The sequence below is a fragment of the Thalassophryne amazonica genome, chromosome 4 (genome assembly GCF_902500255.1).
Source record: "Thalassophryne amazonica chromosome 4, fThaAma1.1, whole genome shotgun sequence".
Lineage (NCBI taxonomy): Eukaryota > Metazoa > Chordata > Actinopteri > Batrachoidiformes > Batrachoididae > Thalassophryne > Thalassophryne amazonica.
Window position 1 is genome coordinate 35,935,970 of NC_047106.1, and position 7,396 is coordinate 35,943,365.

The window sequence follows — 7,396 nt, forward strand, 5'->3', positions numbered from 1 at the left end:
AAGGCGGCGGCGTTTCTGGATGTTGTTGATGTATGGCTTTCGCTTTGCATGGTAGAGTTTTAAATTGCACTTGTAGATGTAGCGACGAACTGGTAACTGACAATGGTTTTCTGAAGTGTTCCTGAGCCCACGCGGTAAGATCCTTTACACAATGATGTCGGTTTTTAATGCAGTGCTGCCTGAGGGATCGAAAGTCACGGAAATTTAATGTTCGTTTTCGGCCTTGCCACTTACAGTACGTGTAGAAAGTTCTCCAGATTCTCTGAATCTTCTGATTATATTATGGACTGTAGATGATGGAATCCCTAAATTCCTTGCAACTAAACGTTGAGAAACATTGTTCTTAAACTGTTGGACTATTTTTTCATGCAGTTGTTCACAAAGTGGTGATCCTCCCCATCTTTGCTTGTGAATGGCTGAGCCTTTTGGGAATGCTCCTTTTATACCCAATCATGACACTCACAGTTAGCATCCTAGAGAGAGACTGCTTCGCGCGTGGTCTCTCTCTCTCTCTCTCTCTCTCTCTCTCTCTTTCTCTGTCTCTCTGTGTCACAGAGAGAGAGAGGGAGAGAGAGACCGCGCACTATCAATAAAAGCGCTCTCTCCCAGTTTAACGAGTCACAGCGTTTCGTTCAGGGCAGCCTTTACCACAGCCAGACTCAGCAGCATCTGGACACAAAGAAAGTGATCCACCACGACAAAAAAATAATAATAATGTTAAATGACTCTGTTTTTGAGCCACACCACACCATGCAGTAGAGAACAGAGTGCACTTCCACAGAGGCAGAAAATAGCACTGAACTGGTGCAGCATGGCACACATGACTGTGTGCACACATTAAAACGCGAACACACGCAGCTGCAAGTATGAATGAACACTGAAAAAGGCTGAGTACGCGCGGATTTCAGGTCTATTTAAATGAAGCACAACGCCGCAATGAGCAGTTCTACGAATATGCCACTGTGACAGGGGCTTTATTGAGTGTTGTTAGAAGGAAAGGTGATGTAACACACACAAACATACCACTGTCCCAGCTTTTTGGAACGTGTTTCAGGCATCCATTTCAAAATGAACAAATATTTGCACAAAAACAATAGTTTATCAATTTGAAGATTGAATATCTTGCCTTTATTGTGCATTCAGTTGAATATAGGTTGAAGAGAATTTGCAAATTATTGTATTCTGTTTTTATTTACATTTCACACAACGTCCCAAATTCATTGGAACTGGGGTTGTATAAAAGAGGAGGAAGAACACAGGTGGACCTCATTTTTTAAATTTTTTTTATTTTTTTGTCGGTGATGCATCCTAAACGAAATTATACTTCTACTACACCCCTTATATACAGTGTTATAAGGGGTGTAGTTAGACAGCATTGTGGTGGTGGTTCGTAGGATGACGTTAGAGGTGAAAAAGAGTAAGTGAGTAAGGGCTGAACCACAGATCAGATGGGGAAAGCTGAAGGAGAAAGACTGTCATGTAAAATTCAGGCAGGAGGTGGAACAGGCACTGAAGACTGAAAAAGAATGGAAAAAGTTGGAGAGATGAAAGTAGACAGGTGTACAAGAAGATGCAGCATAAGGTGAAAAGACAGTCAATCAATTTCAATCAATCAATTTTATTTATATAGCGCCAAATCACAACAAACAGTTGCCCCAAGGCGCTTTATATTGTAAGGCAAGGCCATACAATAATTACGTAAAAACCCCAATGGTCAAAACGACCCCCTGTGAGCAAACACTTGGCGACAGTGGGAAGGAAAAACTCCCTTTTAACAGGAAGAAACCTCCAGCAGAACCAGGCTCAGGGAGGGGCAGTCTTCTGCTGGGACTGGTTGGGGCTGAGGGAGAGAACCAGGAAAAAGACATGCTGTGGAGGGGAGCAGAGATCAATCACTAATGATTAAATGCAGAGTGGTGCATACAGAGCAAAAAGAGAAAGAAACATTCAGTGCATTATGGGAACCCCCCAGCAGTCTAAGTCTATAGCAGCATAACTAAGGGATGGTTCAGGGTCACCTGATCCAGCCCTAACTATAAGCTTTAGCAAAAAGGAAAGTTTTAAGCCTAATCTTAAAAGTAGAGAGGGTGTCTGTCTCCCTGATCTGAATTGGGAGCTGGTTCCACAGGAGAGGAGCCTGAAAGCTGAAGGCTCTGCCTCCCATTCTACTCTTACAAACCCTAGGAACTACAAGTAAGCCTGCAGTCTGAGAGTGAAGCGCTCTATTGGGGTGATATGGTACTATGAGGTCCCTAAGATAAGAAGGGACCTGACTATTCAAAACCTTATAAGTAAGAAGAAGAATTTTAAATTCTATTCTAGAATTAACAGGAAGCCAATGAAGAGAGGCCAATATGGGTGAGATATGCTCTCTCCTTCTAGTCCCCGTCAGTACTCTAGCTGCAGCATTTTGAATTAACTGAAGGGTTTTCAGGGAACTTTTAGGACAACCTGATAATAATGAATTACAATAGTCCAGCCTAGAGGAAATAAATGCATGAATTAGTTTTTCAGCATCACTCTGAGATAAGACCTTTCTAATTTTAGAGATATTGCGTAAATGCAAAAAAGCAGTCTTACATATTTGTTTAATATGCACTTTGAATGACATATCCTGATCAAAAATGACTCCAAGATTTCTCACAGTATTACTAGAGGTCAGGGTAATGCCATCCAGAGTAAGGATCTGGTTAGACACCATGTTTCTAAGATTTGTGGGGCCAAGTACAATAACTTCAGTTTTATCTGAGTTTAAAAGCAGGAAATTAGAGGTCATCCATGTCCTTATGTCTGTAAGACAATCCTGCAGTTTAGCTAATTGGTGTGTGTCCTCTGGCTTCATGGATAGATAAAGCTGGGTATCATCTGCGTAACAATGAAAATTTAAGCAATGCCGTCTAACAATACTGCCTAAGGGAAGCATGTATAAAGTGAATAAAATTGGTCCTAGCACAGAACCTTGTGGAACTCCATAATTAATCTTAGTCTGTGAAGAAGATTCCCCATTTACATGAACAAATTGTAATCTATTAGATAAATAAGATTCAAACCACCGCAACGCAGTGCCTTTAATACCTATGGCAGGTGACAGGTGGCAAAGGCTAAAGGAAGGGCATATAGTGAAGAGATATATAGAACATGAAGCTGAACATGAAGGAAGGAGAAAAGGATGTGTACCAATTAATCAGACAGATGGACCTGTCATGGCTGGGTGTGGCGTGGCACAGAAGGAGGTAGAACACACAATGTAGACTCACAGGCAGAGTAAAGGTAATACGAGGTCTGTGAGAAAAGTATCGTACCTTTTTATTTTTTTCAAAAAGTATATGGATTTGATTCATATGTTTTTACGTCAACCAAGCTTGAACCTTCGTGCTCATGCGTGAGTTTTTCTACGCCTGTCGGTTGCGTCATTCGCCTGTGGGCAGGATTTGAGTGAGCACTCCTCCACCCCTCTCATCGTTGTTTCATTGCGAGGAAATGGTGGAATGATTTGGGCTTTTTTTCCATCAGAATTTTTTCAGAAACTGTTAAAGACAAGCAGCTGGAAACTATTCAAAAAATTTATCTGGCTTTCTGTGAAAATTTTACGGGTTTCACAGAGAATAAGGAGTGTTACCACAGCTTTAAGGACGCCCCACAATGGCACACGGCGCGCCGTGCTCCGAGCCGCCATCGAGAGGCAGAAAACACCACATCATTTCTAAACGGATGGCTGTGTGGAGCTGGGACCGTCGTGAGCAATTTCTCTGGTTATCACAAGAGCTGGACATCAGCCATTTTCCGGCAGATTTCACTTTTAACATGAGATTTTGTCATGGAAAGCCGCGCGGAAGCTTCGCGCGTCAGGACCCATTCGCTGATCGAGCGAGACAAAGGAACACCTCCATTTCGGAGTGTTAAAGGACAAGTTGGGACATGCCTATCTCGGATTTCAATACTTTCCAGCCCAGTGAGTATAAGAGAAATTGTGGAGAGCTGGGGTTGTCCCAACTTGTCCTCGCCATTGTTGGGCATCCTTAAAGCTGTAGTAACACTCCTTATTCTCTGTGAAGCCCGTAAAATTTTCACAGAAAGCCAGATAAATTTTTCGAATGGTTTCCAGCTGCTTGTCTCTAACAGTTTCTGAAAAAATTCTGATGGAAAAAAAGCCCAAATCATTCTGCCATTTCCTGACAATGAAAATCCGATGAGGGGGCTGGACCACTCCTCCCACAAGGCGTGCTCACAGGTGAATGATGCAACCGACAGGCGTGGAAAAACTCACGCCTGCGCACGAAGGTTCAAGCTTGGCATATGAATCAAACATATGAATCAAATCCATATAGTTTTTGAAAAAAATAAAAAGGTACGATACTTTTCTCACAGACCTCGTAAAAGGCTTTATCAGGAAAACAGGCAATAGTACGGTACAGAGTGATGCAGTCAGCAGGGCAGCAGTACAGGTAGGCTAGAGGCAGATTCGTAGTTCAGCAAACAGGCAAGGGTCAGGTTCACAGCGTGGCCGAGATCGGAAGAAACAACCAAAGTCAAAAACATCAGGCAAACAAGACTGAAAAAAGGATGCGAGGATGTGAAATGAGATCAACAAACTGGCAGAGGACTGAGAGACAATGGGCCTCATGTATCAACGTTGCGTACGGCGATATTTGAGCGTATATGGGGTGTAGGCCAAAATGGCTGCGCTACTTGGCATTTATCAATGTGGTCGTCGGCGTACGCTGCGCTGAAAATATACACCAGGTCTAGAGGTGGTATAAATAAAATAAAAAAATAAAGAAATCTGAAAAATTAGGCGTGTCTTATTAATTGAGCTAGCAAATATCCACGTCAAGAATTATTGAGATGTGAAAAGTGAATACAGTGGTCCCTCGCTATAACGCGGTTCACCTTTCGCAGCCTCGCAGTGTCATGGATTTTTTTAGTCCAATTTTGCATGCTTTTTTTTACAGTGCATTGTGGTCTGCGTGTCTGTTTATAAGAATCTTCTCACCCAGAAGAAAAAAGAGCGCCAACAACTACTCATAACTGTGTTCTTCTCTCATAAAAAGACACCTGCAGCGAGGTGTGACTCAGTGGAAAAAGGCGCGGCGCCACGACGAAGAGGCGCGATCACAGGAACTGTGAAATACTGGTCAGTCACTATTAATCATTTCTTATGTGTCCAACCTTGTACGTTGATCGTTAAAATTAAATTTGTTAGTTCTAAAAGCCATCATAATTATTTATAGGAAAACGTTTATTTCTCAAACAAATGTTTGGGCCTGACAACAGGTTGGTCTTATTTTTCTACTAAGGTTTGAACTTTGAGTGTTTACACACGAGAGAAAAGTGAGAAAATGTTCATGCATGATTGAGAAAGTGTATAAAGTGTGTAGTGAGGGGTTTTACAGCTTTAAAACGTCTATAATAATTATAAAAAATAACGCTGACTACGTCGCGGATTTCGCGTATTACGGGCTATTTTTAGAACGTAACTCCCGCGATAAACGAGGGACCACTGTAACACTTTTTTGATTATACTACAAAACAATTGATACGACGGCCGTATTGGCACGTGTCGTGATTGGTGGAGTTCTTTTTCTTTGCCGTCTTCCTGGCTTCTATGTCGTAAAATGAGGGTGTGTCTGAAGCGGAGTCTGCATATTTATGGGCGTGGTTATTATAATTACGATTGTTTTCACCCGCCACATTTATCAAGGTCACGTCGGGCGTACGCCGGAACTGGGCAGGTGCGAACTGCTTGATACATGTCATGGCAACTTTGGTGTACTTCAAATTTACACCGTAAATTTACACCACAAGTGCGCAACTTTGATACATGAGGCCCAATGAGGGCTTAAATACAGGGGAGTAATCTGGGCGTGATGAGAAGCAGGTGCGGGGAAGGTTCTGCAAGGGGCGTGGCCAGACAAGACAAGAAAGACAGGTGGGTGTGACAGACAAAACAACTAAGTGCCAATGACACCACCCACAATCAACAGAGGAAAAAAAATAACTGAAAACCACAGACTAAAGTGCTCATGTGACAGGACCCAGAAAATAAAAGGCAGAGACTTAACTAAGAACAGAACTCACCATGTGGCTGTAGTGCAAGGCAATAAGAAAATAAAAAGCAAAGACTAAACTGGAACTCACAGGAGGCAAAAATAGAATTAACAGATAATACAACATATGATCCAAACAAAATAGACAAGTGATACAACTAATGATTACATGATGAAAAACAAATGCAGCCTGGACAAAACTAGAACGGAACTCATGATGACTAAAGAATAAAATGTGATACAATAAATCATAACAAAGTGGCAAAAAGACTAATGACTAACTAGAAAATAAATGATGAACAGAAAACAAAACCAGAGACTATGAAATGCACAACAGACTACACAACAGAGAATAAATGACGCGCAGAGAAAGCAATGAAAACTAAAGGAACATAACCAGAACATAACTGCCATGAACACTGCCATCTACTGGATGGCAGTGTTCATGGCAGTGTGAATACCAACTGCCACACATTCGCTACTTGTGCTGAATCACTTAACAAACAGAATTTTCAGTTTTCAAATTGCCGTTTTTTAAAAATGAAAAAAAAATTGACATTTACAAATACAGATTTATTTGTAAAAACCAACACACACATTACAGTAACTTGTGTGTTGGTTTTTACATATAAACTGACCAGCCACTGATGACAGGAGACAAATTTTCCCATAATGCCTTTCAGCATGTGTGCCTATAAATACTAAAACCTTCAAAATGAGTGCGTTACTTTAAAACTAAAACATATAGCTGATAGTTTTACTTTGCAAAATGACAGAGGTGACATTAATTTCAATAACTTGTCCAGAATTACTTTGTTTAAAAATTTAAACATAAGTCAAAACTGGCTTGCTGTGCATAACTCCTGTGATATGTCTGCGAGTCTGTATGGCTGTGAAAATAAGTGATCTTTTTATTTATTTATTTATTTATTACTCCCCATCCTTTCTCTCTGGTCACCAGGTCTCCTTTGCTGAGAGAAGGCTGATCTGAGACAGAAGCACTACCTCATTGGTGTTTGTGCTTACCTTTGAATTTATTCAGGTGTCAGTAGCTGCCGGTGTACTGGAGTCAATACTAAAAGTTATCGGTTATTGGAGGTTTATCGGTTTAGATTTATAAAAGTTAGTTTTCCAGTTAGGTGATTAATGATTATCGAAGCTAACGTTTTGGTTAGCTGTGCCCACCGCTGGATGTTGCATTGTTGATGTGCAGTAGGATGCATTCAAGGTGGAAGTTGGATTACATCAAGGATCAGCTGTTAGCCCTTTCTTGTTCGCAGTGATATTGGAGAGGCTGATGAATGATATTTGACAGGGGTCTCCATGGACTGTGATATTTGCTGATGACA

At 41.2% G+C, this 7,396-nt stretch overlaps 1 protein-coding gene across 2 annotated transcripts in view; it reads left to right on the forward strand.

The window, feature by feature from the left end:
• Nucleotides 1–7,396, forward strand: part of zgc:172282 (leucine-rich repeat and fibronectin type III domain-containing protein 1-like protein) — an 844,427-nt gene that overhangs the window by 757,821 nt on the left and 79,210 nt on the right. The window lies entirely within an intron of this gene.